Below are 24,644 nucleotides of genomic sequence, written 5' to 3'. Positions count from 1 at the left end.
AAGTATTACTCAGTCATGTCTGACTCTTTGTAATGCCATGGACGGTAGCCTACCAGGTTCTTCAGTCCATGGAATTTTCCCAGCAAGAATACTGGAGTGGGTTGCCATTCCCTTCTCCAGGGGATCTTCCTGACCCAAGCACTGAACCCAGGTCTCCTGAACTGCAGAAAGATTCTTTACCACTGAGCAACCAGGGAAGCCCAATTTGAACTTTAAACTAACCAAAATAGCTTGTTTGTGGCCTATTAAAATACATTGTACACTGCTTTAACCATTAAGGAAAAAAATTGTTGGTCCTTTATTGGACTTGAACGTGGTGGTCCAGAGTCGACAATGAGAGAGTGAAAGATGGAAAGAGGCTAATATTCGCAACCGGCCTTGTGTTCCAGGGAATCAGCCAGAAATAGAGAGATAAAGAGAAAGAGAGGAAGAGAAAGAAAGAAAGAAAGAAAGACACGGGGACCAAAGCTCTGATGGAGCAGAGGTGTTTTAATCAACAAGGCGTGGGCATATATATTGTCTTACAAGGTAGTTATTTTCAGCAAAGATAAAAATTCCAGACTTACAAAACACAAGGCGATCCCTATTAAAGAGAGAAGACGGTACTTATCACCATAATGAGAAACGAACAAAGGAAATGACTGTATTCCTCAGCCCCCGGGAAAGGCGTGCCTCTGCTCTTAATTCCTGAATATTCAGGAATTAACAAGGGCCAAAGGTTTCCTGACAGATCCAAAACAGCACACAGGAAGCCTCCTGTTAAATGTGTCTTGACAAAAAATTACATTTAGAGAATATATATTTTTATTATTATCCTCATTGTAATATGTCCACTAATTTTCAAATGTTTGTCCAGGTACTATGGCAAAATAATCAAAGAGAGAGGTAATATAAAATATATTGTCCTAATATAAAATCTTGATGCTAAGCTTAGGACTTGAATTTACTTCCAACTCCGGGGCATTCCAAAACCCATGCAGGACTGTACCCCTCTTCAGTAAGAAGTCATCACCCCATTCCTTCAAAGAGCTGAGAAAAACTGGAACAGAGATTTAACCGTAACCGAGTTCCTCTGCCAAGTCCATGACTAAATTTTCATTCCAAAACGTAATCCCCTTCCTTGTTCTGTACCGGTCTCTCTTCAAGACTGAGGAGTGTTAAAGAAAAGTGAAAATTGAAATGGAGCAGGGCCCTGTGGTCCTCCCTTCTATCTCCTCACTGTGCCTTTTGGCTGTAGGAAAACTTCAATCAAACAATAAATGTAATTAAAGGAGGGAGAAAATGCAGAAACAAAGGAAAATGCTCAAATGAGAACAAATAATAATATTTAATAATTTAGTCATTAAACAAAATTCAGGGACCTTAAGTTCCTCCTCGAGGGTTATAGATAATATTCTGAACTGTATACGTTGAGCTGCCTTATAGATATTTTGGGATTTCCCTGATGGCTCCTCAGGTAAAGAATCCATAGGACATGACTGAGTGACTAAACTTTACAGCAGAATTTAAATTAAAGAAACTTCAGTAGGGTGTTATCTGTGGAGTTTTTTTTGTTGTTGTTTTGTTGATCTTGTCACCGTTTGGGGCCCAAAAGACTACTTAACATGTGGCCTAAACTTCAGAAGCATTTATAAAGCTATTCTGTTCTCATTCAGATAAAGAGAACTAACTCACTCATTGTTTTATTGTGTTTTTGGTTTTTTTTTTTCTGTAGACTCTTGGCTGTATATTAGGACAAAAATAATATGTATTTACAAATAAAATAGATCAGAATTTGATTTTACATAATGAAAATGTCTAGAATGCTAACTATTTAGAAATATTTATTTTAGATGAATTAGTATATGGATGATGAGCATGTTTTAAATGGAAGTCTGATAAGCATATCAGCAAAAGATTTAAATTACAGTAACCGATTGTGACATCCTTAGTAAATGCCAAGAAACATAGCTTTTACAGCAAGTTCATGGAAATGCTCCGATTAAATATTCATGAGTTCTCTACTAAAAGAAAAGTCTCTTATGGTCTTGTTTGACAGAGAATGACCTTTGCTTCAATGAGTTCCCATCTTTGCTGTAACTTAGTGTTCAGATACCCTGCTTAGATGAATAAAACATAGCATTTTGTTCTTTGTATTTAGTATATGTGATAATTAATAGAAAGGAAGACTTTGAAGCTTTAAAATGAAGTAAATGGGTTAAAAAAGGCATTAAGAAATCTTTGAAGATCAATTTCTCAGCAGGAAATTTGTCAAAGCAATTAGGATCCACCCTGACTTGGGCAAACACAGTAGTGTTCAATTGATGTGCTCTTTCACATAACTAAGGCATTTTTAACTTTAGTGATCTGTGCTAGTCATACAATCAGTCACCTGATGGTTCATATACATAGGTATCAACGGCTCCATTATGTGAAAAAGAACTTTATGGTGATAATAAAGTCAAATATACTACAGTTTTTAATATGAAAACAAAACAAATAAGAAAGCACAAATTGGATAACTTTCAACCAGATATACTATAGATTCAATATAGATTCAATTTTGGTATTTGTGCCTCTCTTTTTAATTTTTATCGCAAAGAGTCAGACACGACTGAGCAACTGAACTGAACTGAGAAGGAAGGTGCTATTATTTTCTACTGAGATATACTCAGAAAACAGTAGCAGTTAAGGTGAATGGGAAGCCATGTTCTGAAATTTTGAAATTTCAGTCATGTCTGAAAATTTGCTAAAACCACCATCCATTCCACCACACCCTCTGAGCAAATAAGGTATCATCTGGTCCAAAAGAAAGTACTACATTAATTTATGTGGCCATAGGACACCAACAATGTGTTTAATCAGTGGTTTACTTAATGGCCTGACCCAGAGGCAGGAATTTATTCTATGGTATTGATAGATTATTTAGGACTTGAGTGGGTAGATATGTAGGGAATAAGGTATGGACTCATTAATATTTTTATAATGGTCTCTTTATGGAAAGACATGTGACACTTGATTTTAATGGAGACATTGACAATCACATGTCCCCAGAGAAGGAGTTGTTGTGAGTATTATATCTGTTTCCTGCCAAAGCTCTCTGACATATACTAGACACATCCAGAAACATTACAAAGAGGGTGTTACTCTTATTTGGTTAACATAAACTTGCAGAATTAAAACAAAAGGCCAAGTTCATGTTATTGAAATTGTTCATTGAAAATGCATGCCCTGAAAATTTGATTCTAGCATTTTGGCTAGAATGAAGTACCAGTGGGTGACATAAGAGTTTTAAATGTTCCCTGGCATGCAATTAACAGGACCTAGAAAATTCCAATAAAGTATATATGTTTGAATAAAAGTTTCAATGTCCTGTACTTACTTCTATATCAGCAGTTCCCAAAGTATTTCTACAGAGGATTACTCCTGTGACATACTTTTAAAAAAGTGTTTCCTTGGTCAGTTGAGTTGAGGAAATGTGCATGCTATATGATATTCTTTGCTGCTTAACAAAACAGAATAATAACACATTCAAAGCTTTGATAATACCTTCAATAAGAAAACTTATTTGGCTTTTTTCCCCCATCTAGTGTTTCCAAAATAGTACCTAACTACACAAATCTTTTCCTGTTCAATATTTATTGAAATCTTAAACATATAATTTTCTGGAAAATTACTCCCAATGTAGCATTTACCAAAGTCATTCAAATTTAATAAATATCCTTTGGGAACTACTTGCCACAATTCTTTCATATATGAAGAAGCATTTTGTTTTCTGCATGACTTTTTAGCATGTGGCATAGGAAAGGTTTTCCTGGATTTGTGATGTTGACTATTGCAAAATCTTATAAGATTTATTAATGAAATGGCTCTTTTATGATAATAGCAGTGTTTGTTCAATGTGCTCTTGTTCACGATAGTAGCCGTAGCCAGTAATCTTGAATGTTTGCAGTGCGTCAGGAGTTATTTTAAATGCTTTAAATGAAACTATATACTTAATCTTCCCAATAACCCTCAAGGTGGATGTTATTATTTCTTCTTTTTAGAAGAAAAAACAGAAAACAGAGAAGTTAAATAAATTGCTCACATTCACATGACCAGTGAGTAACATAGCTGGGATTCAAAACCAAGGAGCCTGACTCCAAAGTCCATGTGCACAATCCCAGCACTACATTGCCACTTATCCTCCCTCCATTCTTACTCATTTGTGTCTTTATGTTCCTAGTGGCTTCTAGGGTATCTCAGGGAAAAGGAAACCCAGTCTTGTTCCATAAATTTAAGACATTTGACAGTCTTTCTGAGGTTTTTATGCCAGAAATATGTCAGTAGTCAATACAAACTCTTGAGCTAGGGTCAACATAATAAAGTTTCCAAAGGTTAGATTAATATTATTTCCAAAAGTAGTTTCCTAGGCATTCTGATATTTTATGAACATAGTGCCAGTAAAAGTTTTCCATTTTACATAATATGAAATAGGAGAAACATAATGCCATCACCTCTTTTTTGATATTTACAGTAACTTTGTTTAATCTAACATTTCCCAAAGATATAATTAGAATTTGAAGATATTTTATCTCCTTCATGGAACACCCATCAGCATCTTAAAGAGCAGAGTTACAACCTCCTTAGCTTGGTCAATAGTGATTTATGACCAGTGATATGCTGGTATTTAAAAACTGAGTCTCCAGGGCAAGAATGACAGGAAGTTTGATTTGCAGAAGTGAAAAGATAAGCACAATAGGTTCTGAAAAGCTGACAGAGTCTGACTTTAGTACACCATTGTTTCTTAATCTTGTCAAAATCTAGCATCACCTCTTACGTTATCATAAAAATTGGCATCTCTTTACTTGGAGGCCATTATTTAAACGGTCAAGAGGGATTTTTAAGGATTATATTCAAGTGTCTTATCTGATTACTTTATGTGGACAGTTTACATAAGTGCTTGAAAAGTCACATTTGTACTAAGTCACTATCAATATGGTTGTAATGCTGTAGACTTTCTTCCAGAATTCCAATATTAGATGCATATCAAGGTTGCCTTTATCCTAATAATTCTATCTCTAGATACTTAAATGTACTCCCGTCACAAAAAGTCTATAAAAATGACAGTAAGTACACACCTAAATGGGAACAAAATCCCCAAAGGGAATAACCATAAGGAAAGAAAAGAGGAAAGTCATTTAGACCAGATTTATTTCAAAGTTTCACTATCTACAGATTTTTACTCCCTAGATTTCTGTGCCCTGATGGAGTTCCCTCTAATTCCTTAAAAATACCACCTTATCGCAAAATGGCACATTGATATGTGTAAGAAGTTCGAAAATACTCATGAAAACATCTAAGACAACAATACCACCCACAATTATACTACTATTAATAGCATTGAACCCATGCTTATTGCACTGAAGCTGTCAGGGAAGAAAAAGAAATTTTTCTACCTTCTTTTTATATTGTTCTGGGACTTGTGAATTAAACTGACAAGAGAGAGATTATCAACAGAAAAGATGGATTTTTATTCATGTATATACATAGTTCATAGAAAAACATGACTCAAGGAGACATTTAGAAATGGGGACTAATATCTTGACAGGGCAAGGGGACGGGAATAAAGAGTACTTATAGGAAAACAAATGACATTTAGAAAAGATAAATGGACCCTTACAAAAATAGATGGCAGATATATAGTTTTATGACAATGTCTGTTTAGATGATTTCTTAGGGTGCTGACTTCCTTCTGGTGATAGACATGAGTCCTCCCTGGTTGCAGAACTCCTGAGGGAGGGGATTTATGACAGTTGAATTCTTCCAGGAAGCTTTGATTTTAAACAGAGAAATAGAGTTTAGAAGTTTATGAAAGATACATCATAGGATATATTCTCCAATGGACAAGACATGTATAAGTGTAGAGGGCAGTGCTAGGGTGAAGTTGCTTAAGTCATGTCTGACTCTTTGCGACCCTATGGACCATAGACTGCCAGGCTCCTCTATCTGAGGGATTCTCCAGGCAAGAATACTGGAGTTGGGTTGCCATTTCCTCCTTCATAGGATCTTCCCAACCCAGGAACTGAACCTGCGTCTCTGGCATCTCCTGATTGGCAGGAGGATCCTTTCTCACTAGCGCGACCTAGCAGAACAGTCAAAATGTGGGAAGATATACTTGAGATTAGGAAATTGATCTGAGCAAATTATACTCAGGTTTTTCTGAAGCACAGCTGCATGCAAGGAAACATTTCTGTGAGTATCTGGGAAACAAATCTCCAGAAAGCAGAGGTCATATCTCAGTGGATTTATGATATGGGCTAATTTTTAACCTGCTAGACCACTTTTCTTTGAAAACAGATTTGGCTTTCTTAAGAATCAGGCAAAATTAGGCAACTAACAGCTACAAAGATGTGCCAAAGATGGCCACAATAAAAGACAGAAATGGTATGGACCTAACAGAAGCAGAAGATGTTAAGAGGTGGCAAGAATACACAGAGGAAGTATACAAAAAAGATCTGCATGACCCAGATAATCACGATGGTATGACCAGTCACCTAGAGCCAGACATCCTGGAATGTGAAGTCAAGTGGGCCATAGGAAGCATCACTACAAACAAAGCTAGTGGAGGTGATGGAATTCCAGTTAAGCTATTTCAAATCTTAAAAGATGATGCTGTGAAAGTGCTGCACTCAATATGCCAGCAAATTTGGAAAACTTAGCAGTGGCCAAAAGATTAGAAAAGGTCAGTTTTCATTCCAATCCCAAAGAAAGGTAATGCCAAAGAATGCTCAAACAACTGCACACTTGCACTCATCTCACACACTAACAAAGTCATGCTCAAAATTCTCTAAGACAGGCTTCAACGGTACATGAACTATGAACTTCCAGATGTTCAAGCTGGATTTAGAAAAGGCAGAGTAACCAGATGTCAAATTGCCAACATCCATTGGATCATTGTAAAAGCAAGAGAGTTCCAGAAAAAAAATCTACTTCTGCTTTATTGACTGTGCCAAAGCCTTTGACTGTGTTCATTACAACAAACTGTGGAAAATTCTGAAAGAGATAGGAATACCAGACCACCTGACCTGCCTCTTGAGAAATCTGTATGCAGGTCAAGAAGCAACAGTTAGAACTGGACATGGAACAACAGACTGGTTCCAAATTGGGAAAGGAGTAAGTCAAGGCTATATTTTGTTACCTGCTTATTTAGCTTACATGCAGAGTAGATCATGAGAAACACCGGGCTGGATGAAGCACAAGCTGGAATAAAGATTGCCAGGAGAAAATATCAATAATTTCAGATATGCAGATGACACCACCCTTATGACAGAAAGCAAATAAGAGCTAAAGAACCTCTTTGATGAAAGTGAAAGAGGAGAGTGAAAAAGTCGCTTAAAACTCAACATTCAGAAAACTAAGATCATGGCATCTGGTCCCATCACTTCATGGCAAATAGATGGGGAAGCAGTGGAAACAGTGACAGACTTCATTTTGGGGGGCTCCAAAATCACTACAGATGGTGACTGCAGCCATGAAATTAAAAGACGCTTGCTCCTTGGAAGAAAAGCAATGAACAACCTAGACAGCATATTAAAAAGCAGAGACATTACTTTGCCAACAAATGTCCGTCTGGTCAAAGCTATGGTTTTTCCAGTAGTCATGTATGGATGTGAGAGTTGGACTATAAAGAAAACTGACTGCCAAAGAATTGATGCTTTTGAACTGTGATGTTGGAGAAGAATCTTGAGAATCGCTTAGACAGCAAGGAGATCCAACCAGTCCATCCTAAGGGAAATCAGTCCTGAATATTAATTGGAAGGACTGATGCTGAAGCTGAAAGTCCAATACTTTGGCCACCTGATGTGAAAAACTGACTCAATTTGAAAAGACCCTGATGCTGGGAGAAATTGAGGGCGGGACAAGAAGGGGAAAACAGAGGATGAGATGGCTGGATGGCATCACCGACTCAATGGACATGAATTTGAGTATGCTCCGGGAGTTGGTGGTGGACAGGGAAGCCTGGCGTGCTGCAGTCTGTGGGATAGCAATGAGTTGGACACATCTGAGTGACACCTGAACTGAACAGCTACAAATACAAAGCAAAGACAAATGTATCAAATTAATAGATATGTAGTTTTAAAAAAAAACAATTTCCATTATTGAAATTTGTCTTTTTCTAATTTATGTTTTAGTTGGAGCATGACTGCTTTACAATGTTGTGCTGGTTTCTGCTGTATAACAGTGTGAATCAGCTATAATTACACATATAGTCCCTCCTTCTGGAGCCTCCACACGCTTTTCCCCCATTCAACCCCTCTAGGTCATCACCAGGCACAGAGCTGAGCTCCCTGGGCTAGATGACGGGCTCCCACCAGCTATGTGTTTTACACCTGATAGTATGTATATCTCAGTGCTACTCTCTCAGTTCGTCCCACCTGTTCTTTCCTTCCTGCACCAAGTCTCTTCTCTGCATCTAAGTTTTTATTCCTGCCATGCAGATAGGCTCATCAGTAGCATTTTTCTCAATTCCATATATACACATTAATATGCAATATTTGTTTTTTATCCTTCTGACTTACTTTTCTGTATGACTCTCTTAAGTTAAACTGTATCACTACAAATGACCCATTTTCTTTCCTTTTTAGGAATATTCCAAAAATATGAGTAATACTCCAAAAATATGGAACACTTCATGAATTTGCATGTTATTCTTGCAAAGGGACCATGCTAATCTTCTCTGTATCCTTCCAATTTTAGTATGTGTACTGCTGGAGCAAGCACAAAATTGATCTCTTACATCAAAGTCAGAAAACCATGAAAACAATTATAATAAATGACATAATTCTAAAACTATTAAGGACAGGAGTACATATATTCAAGGTAACACTCAAAATACTTAAATATTTTACAGCCTATACATTATCCAGATTGAAGAGTGTTGGCTGTAAACCATTGCAATGGCCTTGATATTGTGCACCAACTAAAATACCATCATTACAATGTCTGATCTGTTTCCTTGTTTTCCCGTCACTTTACTTACAATAACCTAATACAACTTGAATATTCAGAAATTATGTGTTGCTAAATTCCAATTTTACTTTTTAAAATTAATATTACATTCTATGCATTTTTCATGTATATTGTATGATTAATTATGTTAGTATTAAGAAAAAAATACTACTAGGTTGTGTAAACTAGTAGGTTGCAAATGTGTAGACTAAAAATTTGTTTTATCTACATATTGTTCCCCCTAGAAATAGAATTTAGGGGGAAAAAAACACAATTATTTAACACATCATGTTGCATTTTAAAGAAATTTAAAAATGTGGCTAAGATTTACATTATCGATAATGAATTATACTACTTAGATCATTTTTAGTTTTAACAATCTTTGCAATCCTATTAACTTCTGTAATAAATATGGAGCAATGCCATTTGGCTTGTTTACAAAGTAGTCACAAATATCAGTGGGAAAAAGTGTAACATATGCACTAAATACTTTTGAAGCTACTGTGAGAACATGAAGTAGAAATTATAAGCTAGCAGCCAATAGGAGAAAACACAAGCTTTTTTCTACATGCAGTCGTGATTTGTAAACAACAATTACTAACTAGAGAAAATGAGAGCAAACCACAGAGCTCAACCAGGTGTTATTTTATGTAAGTGATTTACTCTGCTATTTGATCAAGGATGAGAACAAAATCACCCATATCCTCAGGAAGCCATGAATATTTCAAGGCAGCTGTGATAACACCTGGATACTTGTCCTACGCAAAGACTATCTCCATCAAGGAAGAATCAAGATTTATTCCTCTTAGCTTGAACCAGAAACAAGGCCAATAAATCTGTTGTTGCATTCCATTATTTCTGTAATGAGAGAACAAAGGCAGTTTTACAGTCCTATTTATGGTGAACTGGTAGGAATATACCTGCATCCTCTTGAATCTGTGTGGGGGATCATCCAACATTCCCCCAAGTGGGCAGCAGCATGAGTGCTTTCTTCTGCCTTTCTATGCTCTCTATAAATGCACGCACACACACGCACGCACACACACACAGACACATACACACCCACACTCATGCACACTCATATGTACACACACACAGTCACATACTCTCACACACTCACACACATGTGCGCACACATACAGATTTACATGTACACACGCACATGCACACTTTTGGTAAGAAAGAAATGTTCTTCCTTCTTCTGGCTGATCTAAAATTCAAATTGACCTGAGACAGATTGACAAGAAAAATCAAACAAACATTTAATAAAATGTATTAATGAGAGAGGGGGCTTCTCTGGTGGTTCAGTGACAAAGAATCTTCCTGCAATGTGGGACACCCAGGTTCAATCCCTGGGTCAGGAAGATCCCATGGACTAGGAAATACTCCAGTATTCTCTCCTGGAGAATCCCATGGGCAGAGGAAAAACCCAGGAAATCTGAGTAACTCACCAAAACAATGATTGAAACCTTCACCTTAAACACCATTGTCAGCTGAAATATTCATACAAAAGAGTATGCTGGAGTAGTGATTTGGGACTCCAAAAGGAAAAAAGGCAATTCACAGGAAAGCATTTGTTTGCTGTGCCATGCAGAGACAGTGGGGCACAAAGAGGATCTTGACAAGCCTGATACGTTTGTCCCACCACATCTAGTCTGTATTCTTTTCAGGTGTCTCTGGTGATATCTGTATTCAAGTAACAGAACCTTTACATAAATTCTTTAGACAGCTAAGAGGGACATGAAAAGAAAGGCTTCCTGAGTCTTCTGCTTAAAAATAATCAGCCTCTTCCACTAATCATGAAGTCCTCCAGATCCATGCATGTTGCTGGCTCAGTCATAATTCACTATGCTTTATCACGTCTTCTTTATCCATTCATCTGGTGACGGACATTGGGTGAGTTCCATAACTTGGGTTGTTTTCTTTATTGTAGATAATGCTGCTGTAAAGATTGTGTGTGTGTATTTTCAACTTAGTGTTTTCCTGTTTGTTTGTTTGTTGTTTTTTTTTCGGATACATACCCATGAGTGGAATTGCTGGATCATATGGTAGACTTCCCAGGTGGTGCTAGTGGTAAAGAACCTGCCTGCCAATGCAGGAGATATAAGAGACATGGGTTTGATCCCTGGGTCAGGAAGATCCCCTGGAGGAGGGCATGGCAACCCACTCCAGTATTCTTGCCTGGAGAATCCCATGGAAGGAGGAGCCTGGTGGACCCCAGTCCATGGGGTCATTGAGGTGGACACAATTGAAGCAACTTAGCATACCCACATGCACTCATGACAGTTCTGTCTTCAATTGTCTGAGAAACCTCCACACAGTTTTTCATAGTGACCGCACCAATTTACATTCCCCCAACAGTGTATAAGAATTTGCTTTTCTGCACATCCTCGCCATTATTTATTTGTATTTTCTTGGATGTTAGCCATTCTGACATGTTTGAGGTGGTGTCTCATTGTGGTTTTGATTTGCATTTCTCTAATAATTAGTGATGTTAAGCATCTTTTCACATGCCTTTTACCTATCTATATATCTTCTTTCTAGAGAAGGGAATGGCTATCCACTCCAGTTCTTGCCTGGAGAATTCCATGGACAGAGGAGCCTGACAGACTCTGGTCCGTGGGGTCACAAAGAGTCGGATGTGTCTTCTCTGGAAAAACATCTATTCAGGTTTTCTGTGTTCAGTCACTCAGTCTTGTCTGACTCTGCAACCCCATGGACTATAGCCCACCAGGCTCCTCTGTCCATGGGATTTTCCCTGGCAAGAATACTGGAGTGGGTTGCCATTTCCTCCTCCAGGGATTGAAACTACATCTCCTGCATTGCAGGCAGCTTCTTTAATGGTGAGCCACTGGGGAAGCCTATTCAGGTCTATGTGTGTGTGTGTTAAGTAGCTTCAGTTGTGTCCAACTCTTTGCAACTGTGTGGACTGTGGGCTCCTCTGTCCATGGGATCCTCCAGGCAAGAATACTGAGTGGGTTGCCATGCCCTCATCCAAGGGATGTTCCTGACCCAGGGATTGCATATCTTATGTCTCCTGCTTTGGCAGATGGGTTCTTTGCCACTAGCGCCACCTGGGAGGCCCTCTTCAGGTCTACTACCTATTCTTTAATCAGATTGTTTTTTTGATATTGAAATATAGGAGCTGTTTATATATTTTGGATATTAAGTCCTTATTAGTGGTATTATTTGCAAATATTTTCTCCTATTTAGTGGGTTGTCTTTTCCTTTTGTCAATGATTTCCTTTGCTTGTAAAAGCTGTTAAGTTAAATTAGATCCCATTTGTTTATTTTTCCTTTTATTTATTTTGCCTTAGAAGACAGATCAGTACAATATTGCTGCAATTTATGTCAAATTTATGTTTGACAATTTATGCAATTTATGTTCTTTTCTGGGATTGTAATTGTTTCAGGTCTTACATTTAGGTCTTTAATCCATCATAAGTTTATTGCTGTATATAGTGTGAGGAAATATTCTAATCTCATTCTTTTACTTGTAGCTGTCCAACTTTCCCAGCATCACTTACTGAAGAGACTCTCTTTACTTCATTGTATATTCTTGCCTCCTTTGTCATAGATTAATTAACCACAGGAACGTGGATTTATTTCTGAGCTCTCTAGTGCGACATTCAGAGTAAAATAAATATTCTTTGTTATCACTTACATGTGGAATCTAAAAAAAAAAAAAAAAAGATAATACAAATGAATGAATGTGTATAACTGTAGAACAAATAAAAAAAGAAAGCACAGCCTAAAAGTTGAGGTTATGTTTTGTTTGGCAGACACTCTTAGGACCTCGAGCCCAGGAAGAAAAACATCTCAAATAACGAGACTGCTCAGAAGAGGGCTGAGGAAAGCCGATATATGGGAGTTTTTGCAACTAAATCAGGTAGTCAGACCATTAAAAGACTACCGTTAATGAAAGAAAACCAGGTTTCTAAAGGAATTCAGCACTTTTCTATGTATGGAAAGATGCAAGAGTCTGGACTCACTGAAACCATTCCTTTGAAATGCAGCTATCGGGGCCAGTATCCTGAGTTTTCCAGATGCACAGCTGGGATGGATGCAGCAGCTGACTGCTAGATGGGCTTGGCAGTGGGCAGCCCGCAGCCCATTTGTCTCCATCCTGAGTTCCCTCAGGGCTCACCTTCTGGGCAGCTTTAATGTAATGACTTGATGGCTGCAGCATCCTTTGTTTCCTGATATGGCAGACAACATGTTAATCATAAAAAAAAAAAAAAAAACAGAAACTGACTCACGGATACAGCGTACAAATTAGTGGTTCCCAGTGGGGAGAGGAAATTGGGATGAAGGACAACATAAGCATATGGGATTAAGAGATTAAAACTACCATGTATACAATTAATAGGCAGCAAGGGTATGTTGTATAGTAGAGGGAAATATAGCCATTATTTCATAATAACATTAAATGAAGTACAATGTATAAAAATATTGAAACTAATATATTAGTCTTTTTAGGTCTTCTGCCCATTCTTTAATCAGGTTGCTTGGTTTTAAATAAACTATACTTCTATTAAAAAATTAATAACCAACCTAAATTAATTCCTAAGCCAAAGAAATACATTTAGGTTTGCAAATTTTGCTTCTCTACAGAAAATAGATGCTTATATAAAATTATGAATATAACTTTCACTTCCAAAAAATAATAGAGAATAAAAAATCAAAAACAGCTTTTTTAACATTGCACAGCTAGATTATATAGAACTTAACATTACAGCCTATAAAAATCTATGGGATCCAGCAGACTTCTACTGATCAAAAGATGTTAAACTGTGGTGAGGAAAATTTAGAGCTTAGTTCAGAAGTTAGAACAGGTATTGGAATGATGAAAATGGGGTTAGAATTAGTGAAAAGGCAGTTGATACTGGGAGTACTCAAAATCAGTAGTCCAATAACTCAGAATATTTTGGGCTTTGTTTTATTCCTCAATCCATATACATTTTTCATTGAGATGGTGAAATAATGGGCTTCCCAGGTGGTTCAGTGGGTAAAGAATCCGCCTGAAATGCGGGAGACACAGGAGACATGGATTTGATCCCTAAGTTGGGAAGATTCCCTGGAGGAGATGGAATGGCAGCCTAGAGGAAATGGCAAGCCACTCCAGTATTCTTGCCTGGAGAATCCCATGATCAGAGGAGACTGGCAGGCTACAGTCCATGGGGTCGCAAAGAGTTGGAAATGACTGGATGACTGAGCACATTATTCTTCCTCTATGTTATTAGTATCTTCTTACACTAATTCTACTCTTATAGAATAATGGTTATATACATGGAGCATGTAAATTAATTAGGTAGTGTTCTCATGGTACCATAAGGGATATATAGAACAAAGCCTCAGAGGCCAGGACAATTGTCTGATAAGCCTTGAAATGAGGTTTAAACAAGCTCTGAATGAAGAAGATATTTACATGCAAAGTGTCTGATGTCTTTGTGTGGCACTGTACCGGGTCCTGTGGGAGCTTTAGATCTTGAGATGTGACACAGTGACGCGGTCCCTAAGGTATAGTCTGGGGTCTGCTTCCTACCTCTTCTGTAACCTCTTGTTTCCAGTTGTTTCCAGTCTGATCCTCATTTCTCAACTTGAAAATGAGAATAGTTGTGCTTACAAAGTTTCAGTGTTTTGAAGGTGATTTAATGTATGTGAAAAGCATGGGAAGTTGAAAAGTGAGCTACAATATATTATTATTTATTCTGCAAAGAGGACTTGCAAGAGCTTACGATAGAGGCAGACAATTGCTAGTGTCAGGTGGAATAGACAATAAATGTTTTAGGAATTCAGACATCAAAATCAATTCCATTTGCAGTGATCAAAGAAGTCTTAAACAAGTCTGGGTTCTGTCTTAAGGGAAAAAAGGGTAATCGCTGCTATTTTATCTTATGAATAGAAGTCCTTATATGTGAATCTCTTTTCTAAAATTCCCAAGTTTATCCATAGGTTGTTTCACAACCAAACTGTGACTGAAATTTTCTGGTTTGTTTAAGTACCCTAGGGGTCCAACAGCATAGAAAAGCGTCTTTTCTTTTTTCTTCTTGGAACATCTAATAAGCAAATCCATAATACTTTTCAGACTAATTTTCACAAAACTTCTTCGTTTAAAATACTTTTGAAAAAAAAATACTTTTGAAGCCAGCGGTTTTTTCAGCTAGCTTTGTCTGCAATTTTGTATCATCACATAAATTCAAAGATGACAGAAATATATAGCAAGACTAAATTTGATGACTCTTCCATAAGCTACATGTGTTACTTCATAGTCATACCTTATAAATATATTCATATTTAGCTTCAACTTTTTGAATTTATTAAAATTTCAAATTATATTTTTGAAAAAGTCTTCAGAATATCACAGAAGCTAAGACTGAGCTTATTTAGGCTCTTTGAGATCATATTCTTTTTAAATCAGGTTTTTAAAATTATGGGTAATATAATAATTTGTCAATGTAGTTTAAAAATCAGAAACTATTGGACAATTATCAGGTTTATTTCTGTTTTGCTCTTGTTAACTTCTAGTTTTCTAGGTGAGCATGGTAAAGAACTATTAGTAATTTAATGCTGTTATAGTTGATATATAATGTGTGTGTGTGAGTATGTATGTGTTTTTAGAGAACTCAGAGTTCAGTTTTATTTAGATCAAAGAAAAGAGAAAGTTTTGATCACACTGGAGGAAACTCAGCTGGAGGTTTGGAATCAGTAGTGAAATAACAGGTGCAATGAGGACAGTATCCTCCAAATACAGTTGATTCGCTGCTACATTTGTCTATTTGTCTAATATTAACAATTATAAACAGAGTAGCACAGTAGTATTTGGAAAAGCCCTTTCAGTGTTACAGGGTCAGGCATAACATCTCACGTGTCTTCTCGCCACTGGTTCTCTTTGCCTTCCTGGGCTGCTGCTTCTTCAGTAAAGTCATTTCTGATATAGAAAGTCTTGAGAATCTCCACTTGATCATGCTGGCCACAGTCTTACATGTATAATATTGAGCAAATCTTTGATGTTTAAATAGTCTGCAGTCGTAGTAAGTTTAAAAAATGTTCCTTGGGAAACTTACAGGTATTCTGTGTCCCAGACAGGGATATCATCCATTTGCTTTTCTTTGTTCTCATCATCCTCAGGAGGAAGGTCATCCCTGTGGTATTTATACCACTGAATGACATTTTTACATTTTTTTAAAAGAATATTGCTGAATTAAGATTTGGAGAGAAACTGGCTGCCATCTCATTCATGATAAATTACAAATCTTCCAAAATAGTCTTGATAGATACATAACTTATCAATAGTTATACAGTAGTTTCCTGGGTTGGAGAGATCCCCTGGAGGAGGACATGGCAACCTACTCCAGTATTCTTGTCTGGGAAATCCTATGGACAGAGGATCCTGGCAGATGACAAGTCATGGGATCAGGAAGAGTCAGCCATGACTTAGCAACTAAACAGCAACAGCAACATACAATAGTTAACAGTTTAGTTACATAGTTTGTGGGCATTTACTATTTTAGAAATATTTTGAATCACACCATGCATATCATTTTGCATAGTGCTTTTGTCACTTTAAATATTGCACTTATTTCCCCATGCCTGTATGTCTACATCATTTTTAAACAGCTTGATTGAAATCTATTGTATGGATTTCTTTTAAGATTCTGAACTTCTTTAAGTGTAGCAATAAAATGTGAAAGTAAAACTTTACTCATTATATTATTTTAAAATTTATATTTTTGCAAGCTTTTTCACTTAGCTGCTTTCCACAATATATGTTAAAATGATTTTAGTCATTTACTATAGATGACTTTCCTGGTAATTTTAATAGAATTTTTCTCTTCTATGATAATATTTAAGTTGGCTGACTTTTTCCTATCCTGGAACATGATGCAGAAGTTTTGATGAATTGGCTGAGGCCTAGAAGCTACAAATCATATTCAAATATAACTAGGATATTATATTTTAAATCTATTTATTTTACAGCTTAATTTTTTACAGTTTAAATGATACTACTTTTGCATAGAATTATTACTAAAAAACAATTCTTAATTTTAATATAGTGAAAGATTATGAATTGGGAGATTATGTGAAGTTAAGATGAGAAGGGCTTCGCTTATAGCTAAGTCCGTAAAGAGTCTGCCTGCAATGCAGGAGACCCAAGTTTGATCCCTGGGTTGGGAAGATCCTCTGGAGAAGGAAATGGCAACCCACTCCAGTGTTCTTGTCTAGAGAATCCCATGGACAGAGATTCCTGGAGGGATACAATCTATGGGGTCACAAGAGTCGGACACTTCTTAACGACTAAACCGCCAAGATGAGATGTGACAAATTATTGATTTTTCTCTAGGGCCAGGTGAACTTTCTGAGATTTGGGTGGATAGAATATGTTAACTTCCTAAAAAATAATGATACAACATATATATTTTTACTAATACTTGACAAGTGATGATAAGGTCAACAGAATCTCAGACTGGTCTAATTTGAGGATATTTTTTACCTTTATATTTCAAAGAAACTGCATTTTAGAGCATCTGTCATATAAACAGTTTCCCAAATTCTTCTGAAATGATATAGTAGTCAGTAGAGGTATATGGTGTTAATTACTGAAAACAGCAGCCTCACAGTATACTTAACAGTGAGCACATTAAATCAGTCAGTCATAAGGCTAATAAAATAGAAATTAAAAAGGCCAGCTTATGCTGAAAATAAATTTAAAGATGATGCTTCTGATTTTATTCTGTATATTTAAGAGCTGACAGTGCTGTGTCATTTTGACTCATTATTAATAGTGATGCTTCATTGTGGCCTCCGCAGGTAGTGAAAGTATTTTGGGCCAATATTTCCACATATTTTTCACTAACATATTGTTAAGCCACCTGCCAGCTTCATATTGGCATGGCAGGAAGAAGTAGAAAGACTGTGCAAGCTTTGTATTGAATGATGTTAATTTTTCCCTTCAGAAAAACTCTTGAAATTCAAGGCTAAATACTTTTTTAAAAATAGAAAAATTAATTCTGAGGAAAAACTAGAAAAAAAATTAGTTCTATATCACCTGTAACTTAAGGTGAGAACAATCAGAAAGAGGAAGATCCCATCCTTTTCTAGTAAGTAACATAGAGAAAAGAGAACCCTGACATTGTATATTAAATAAGGAAAATCTATAGGATCAGAGTATCCAAAATGTTTTTCAAAGGATCAGATCAAATAGTTTTTGAAAGTAATGTATTGGATGAGTTAGGTATTAAATAGATGACTTTTTTATTAATCTATTTTTTTTTTATTGAAGGACAGTTGCTTTACAGAATTTTCTTATTTTCCGTCAAACCTCAACATGAATTAGCCATAGGTACACATATAACCCCTCCCTTTTGAAAATCCCTCCCATCTTCTGCCCCATCCCACCCCTCTAAATTGATCCAGAGGCCCTATTTGAGTTTCCTGAGGCATACAGCAAATTCCCATTGGTGTCTATTTTGCATATGGTAATGTAAGTTTCATGTTACTCTTTCCATGTGTCTCATCCTCTCCTCTCCTCTCCCCATATCCATAAGTCTATTCTCTATGTCTGTTTCTCCATTGCTGCCCTGTGAATAAATTCTTCAGTAACATTTTTCTACATTCTGTATATATGTGTTAGAATACAATATTTATCTTTCTCTTTCTGAATTACTTCACTCTGTATAAGGTTCTAGATTCATCCCTAGGTTCTAGGTTCATCCACCTCATTAGAACACATAAAAAGATGTTCTTTTTTATGGCTGAGTAATATTCCACTGTGTATATGTACCACAACTTTTTTATCCATTTATCTGTTGTTGGACATCTGGATTGCTTCTGTGTTCTAGCTACTGTAAATAGTGCTCATGGTACTTGCACGAAAACATAAATATAGACTAATGGAACAAGATATAAAGCCCAGAAATAAACTCATGCACCTTTGGGTACCTTATTTTTGATAAAGGAGGCGAGAATATGCAATGGGGCAGAGACAGCCTTTTCAATAAGTGGTGCTGGGAAAACTGGACAGCTACATGTAAAAGAATGAAATTAGAACACTTCCTAACACCATACACAAAGCTAAACTCAAAATGGATTAAAGACCTAAATATAAGACCAGAAACTATAAAACTCTTAGAGGAAAACATAGGCAGAACACTCAGTGACATAAATCAAAGCAAGATCCTCTATGACCCACCTCCTAGAGTAACGGAAATAAAAACAAAAGTAAACAAGTGGAACCTGATTAAGCTTAAAAGCTTTTGCACAGCAAAGGAAACTATAAGCAAAGTGAAAAGACAACCCTCAGAATGGGAGAAAATAGTAGCAAATGAAACAACTGACAAAGGATTAATTTTCAAAATATAAATGACTTTTTATCACTGTTTTAGAAACATATTTTTTAAAAAACGTATCCACTTTATCTACTGACTCAAATGCATTAAGGTCTTCACAGATTAAACAACTGAACTGTTTGTTTCCTATTGTTGCGCTGCAACAAATCACCACAAACTTATTGTCTCAAAACCAACCTGTATTTATCATAATACAGTTCTGTATGTCAGAAATCCAACATAAGTCTTACAGGGCTAAAGTGAAGGTGTCAGGAGGACTGGTTCTTTCTGTAGGCTCCAGGAAGGATGGCCTCCTTCCTTCTTCCAACTTCTGCATTCCTTGACTCACAGCCTTCTCTTGTGTAGGTGTCTGCTCCTATCTCTTTTTTATGAGTGTACCTGTGATTATATTAGGCCTACCAGGATAATCCAGAGTAATCTCATCTAAGACTCCTTAATTTAATCAAAACTGCAAAGTCTCTTCACCAGATAAGAATGTTCACAGGTTCTGGGGATTACAATGTAGAAATATTTGGATGCCATAATTTATCACATCACAGATGTCACATGATTGAACATACCACAGTTTTATTCTCAGGTGTAGAAAAGAGAAAGAGGCTAGAAAGAAAATAAAGCACCAGTTCTGCTGTATGTAAGCATCATCTGTATATTTCAAGTTCATAATCAGGTTTTGACTACACAGGGAAGTAGATTAGAATAACTATTACCACTGATTACAGGGAAAGTCACGTGAAAAGAAAAGCACATGTAACAGGTATCATTAGAGATTGTGCTATCTAAAGCACAATATATTTAATAAACATTTTCAAAACAAGATAAAGATCAGAAATATTTTGAAGCATGTTGTCAGGTTTCAAAAATGTCAGTTCACACAGTGAATATCACATTTACAAAATTTCACAAGTAAGACTAGTGTACTGAGTGTGTTCTGCACATACACAGAAGAAACACTATTACATACTTGTGCTCTGTAGATATACCCACTGGCTCATTAGCAGAAAAAGAGGAAAGTCATATAGTCTTAAAAGTCTGTTCTGAGCTCTACTTTCTAATCTGTATTATTTACTTATTATATTATTGTTCTGAATTCACATTTCATCCTGTTGTTGATAATAATTCTAGAAGGAGACACAGGGAAGCACAGAAAGAAGGGCATAAAGCAGTCAAACAAAGAAGTGCTAAAGTAAAGAAGAATGGAAAGAAGAGAAAGAAGGAATAGAAAAGAGAGGTTGATAGATAAGCAAAGGGAAAGAGTGAGTTCTATTTGTACGAAATGTCAGCACTAGCATTAGGACCGAGGTGGAAGTTATAGGAAGCAGTGACTCCAGATGAGAACTTTTTATCAATTAAAGATTTTTAAAAGACAATGGATAGCTTTGTGAAGTAGCGAACTCCGTATATAGTACTTTGTGAGGCTCTATACTCTTTATATAGTACTTTGTGAAGTACTCTGCTCTTTATATACTCTTTGTGAAATACTACACTGCTAAAGCAAGAAGTGGATGCTATCAGAAATACATTGAAGCATTTTCTGCATTGGTGATAAAAGGTATTAAATTGCTTATAAGATCTGTTCCTATATTGGGATTCTATTATTTAACATTCACTATTAAGATTTTCACTGTAACAAACACATGTGCATAGGAGTGTTCTCCACCCCAATCTCTCTTTTTCGTCTAAACACACACACACACTCATGCAGGTAAGCGTGTCCCAATAAATAAGCCTTCATTTACCCAGTATACTCAATAGATGACTGAGAATTAGCAATTGTTTGATCTTTAGGAAAACACCCCATGACCCATGGTGTAAATCTTGATTACATGCTAAAAATAAGACATATTTGTGATAATCCACAATGTAATTTGATTGAGGGCAGGAGGAGAAGGGGGTAAAAGAGGATGAGATGGTTGGATGGCATCACTGACTTAATGAACATGAGTTTGTGAAAACTCAGGGATATAAAGAAGGATGTGGAAGCCTGATGTGCTGCAGTCCATGGGGTCACAAAGAGTTGGACACGACTGACTGACCAACAACAGTATAATTCTGAACAGTAGTATTAACATTTGATCTTTTAAAATTTCAAGAAATAATCAACTCGACAACAAGGATACTTGTAACATTGCCTCATTTCTACTAGTTTTGAGCAGGTATTTACAATACTGAATAGAATTAATTTTGAGAAAGTACAGCAAAAAATGTTAAATTTTCCACTTCTTTCTTGCCATTCTGCATTAATGTCAAAATTGGCCTTCTCTTTTATCATTAAACAATTGCTCACTTCTCTGAGCCTCAATGTCGTCATCTTATGGAAGCAATTTCTTCCCCATAGATTTATGACAATGTAATAAGATAACATACATAATATAAACATTTAATAAAAAATGATTAACTCAATTAAGAGCAAAATACTTAACTAGAATAATTCACTGTTTCTTTAGGTGTCTCCATATAAGCATAAGAAAGCAAAACTTTTCTAAGTGTGAGTAAGATCTCTTTTGTTAGAACTAACTCCCTTCATACTTTTATTTTCATTTTTTGTTACATAGTTTTTGGTAAACTGCTTGAGATTCAAAAAATGTAGTAATCAAAAGGTTTTGTATGAAAACCATTTTCAAGAATGTGGTAATCTATTCATCAGTCATTTATATTGAAGGTCAAAGCTAAGATTTTTGAAGACTCAAGAAAGGATGTATATCAGAAACACGATTCTGCTGAAGGCTATACTGAATAGGTAATTGTTACTCAGGAAACATTGCTTGCGTCTTCACATCTTTCAGTTAGCCTCTGATCTGACAGACTCCAGGAGATATTATTTCCCTGACTATTTCTTTCCTTCTCTAACTTTTTAGAATCAGAAGTAAAGATCAATAGTTGCCCTTTTGTGTCCTAAAATCAGTTTTTCTCATATAGAGGAATAAACATATTTTCTGCTTTGTATTAGTTGGTACTGCAGAGTTTTCACAATATGCCAATTCAGATGCTATGTAGACTTGACTTATTAAGACAAATTCATTAGATATATTCAAAGCAAATGCTTTAGGCTTCATGTATTGAAACCTTATTTTAAAATGAAATTATGTGTAATGTTGTTCTTCTCTGAAAGTGTAAGATGCAGCGTTTGAGGTATATTGACCTATAAATTGTTTTCTACATTCTCTGCTTTCCAACTCATTAAGGGTTTAAAATGTACAATTAGTAATATTGATAGAGCTTTTTTCAAAAGCACTATGGTAATAATAGTATGACACAAAATCTAAATCATATAAAGCAATTTTCTCTCTAAAATAATTTTAACAAAATCAAACTTTATGCAGAGAGTGTTTGTACATAAAATGTCAGAATTCTGACAAAACAATATTTTAAACCTCAACATCCAATGTTAGAGGAATGACTTGATAAAGTAGCAACACAATGAATATTAGCCATTAAAGTAAAAATTGTGGAAACTATTTTAAAATATACAGTAGGATTTAGAATATTGGTTTAAAATAGAATTATCTAGAATTATGTATATTTAGCAACTGTTTAAAACATAGATGTTTACATATGAAAGGGATGTGCAAAAGTGAAGAGATTCTAGATTTTATATAGACCATAGACCTTGAAGTCCATTTATAAGTGAAGAAGCTATGTAGTTAGAGAAAAGATTCTCTTAATTTTCTATTTTATAAAAGTATATAAGAGGAATCATATAATTTAGGTGATGTGTCTGTACAATTAAATAACCATTGAAGAGCTGGAAATAGGAAAGATGGTACCTATATTTTAACCAATAGTCATTCTAAAATGCTGTTGGCATAATTGAATTTCTTATAGGTTTTGTAAGGATTGTATCATTTGAACTTGAGTGCTAAATAATTATGAGACAAAATATAATACACTGGTAATACTGCTTTGTGATATTGTACATTAAACTGAAAATTAACCATAACATTGTATACATGAAAAGAACATTTTCAAAACTAGTAATGAATTGATATACTTTTATATACGTTAGTCAACTTCTAATTTGTATTATTCACATTAAAGTTTTAGTTTTTCCATAAAGCACCATTTAATCCATTATTATACTATAATTCCAAGAACATTAATGCATTTTTCAGCAGGAATTAATACCATTAATTGACTAATGGTAGTTTATTAGTAGTGAATATGACTCAATATACATAGTGAATTGTCAGAACATTTTCTTATTTACCATTTTATATATTTCTATTTTAGCTTATGGCACAAACTCTTCTATTTCTTAGCAATTCCTATAATTATCACTCATTTTAAGAAAATATCTTAGCACAGCAATAATACTGTCATTAAGCAGCTAGAAAGAGTTTCAAATGTAGTTTCTAAAGCACTTAATTTCTTATGAGAACCAAACTTGTCATTCTCACAGATTTAAGAAAGTAGTTTATCCTTAAGATACAAAGACAACTTTGGAAAGTAAATTACCACATTTAATACTTGAGTCTCTCTTAGAAACTAAAAAAATTTCATCTTGATCATAGAGAATCAGTTTCTTCAAATCCTATTTTCAACTGCATTTAGTACATGTGAATGGATTTTTGAAAATGAACTGGAAAGATACATGAGTTCATAATCATACTAATTCAAGTTTACTCGTATAGGGTTTTTACTTAGCTTCACTGGTCTGGAAATTTCTGAAAATGAAGTGGAAAGATACATGAGTTCATAATCATACTTCTAATTCAGGTTTACTAGGATAAGGTTTTTACTTACCTTCATTGGTCTGACATCTGTATCTCTATTTTCCCATAGGGAAAAAAAAATCCTAGTTCTCAATAACACCAATGTAATTACTCATTTGATTTGTCTCTTTAATACACACACACACACACATTCAGCATTACAATACCAGTAATACCACTTGCAATATCATTACTAAAAATAGTTCAATAATTTTTTCAGTTTTTTTTTGTAATACTTAGAATATGTCCCATGGGGATGTAGGTTAACTAACTGTCATTTAATGTCATTTTAAGTAGTTCCTTTCAGAGTCTATGCTTTCAACTCAATACACAGATTTCTTTCTTTTAATCTTTTGAGATTGCTCTTTCGATGTTCATTTGTATTTTTATTATTTATATTCAGAGATGATTTTCTTCTAACCCTGTAGTGACCATCCTAGCCTCCCATCCTCTAAGGGTAACCATTGTTACTAGTTTTTATTCTTAGATATATCCTTAGACTTTTTTTTATACATTTTTCTCCACCTCACTTTTTTCATTTAAAAGTAAATCCTGAAATAAATTAATTCTAGTATTTATAGATGGTCACAATTCCTTTATACAGTTTCATAATTCT

The 24,644-nt window shown here is 35.4% G+C and overlaps 1 protein-coding gene and 1 non-coding gene across 10 annotated transcripts in view; one reads left to right on the top strand and one right to left on the bottom strand.

Annotated features, from left to right (window-relative positions):
• The window catches only part of EPHA6 (EPH receptor A6), a 938,174-nt gene that overhangs the window by 538,349 nt on the left and 375,181 nt on the right, over positions 1–24,644 (top strand). The window lies entirely within an intron of this gene.
• On the bottom strand, positions 8,636–8,742 carry LOC139031147 (U6 spliceosomal RNA). Its single transcript, XR_011483553.1, has one exon. It is a non-coding gene; the product is annotated as a U6 spliceosomal RNA (small nuclear RNA).

This window comes from Odocoileus virginianus, chromosome 25 (genome assembly GCF_023699985.2).
Source record: "Odocoileus virginianus isolate 20LAN1187 ecotype Illinois chromosome 25, Ovbor_1.2, whole genome shotgun sequence".
Classification (NCBI taxonomy): domain Eukaryota; kingdom Metazoa; phylum Chordata; class Mammalia; order Artiodactyla; family Cervidae; genus Odocoileus; species Odocoileus virginianus.
Note: the sequence above shows the minus strand (reverse complement) of the source record. Positions and strands in the feature narration are given on the sequence as shown.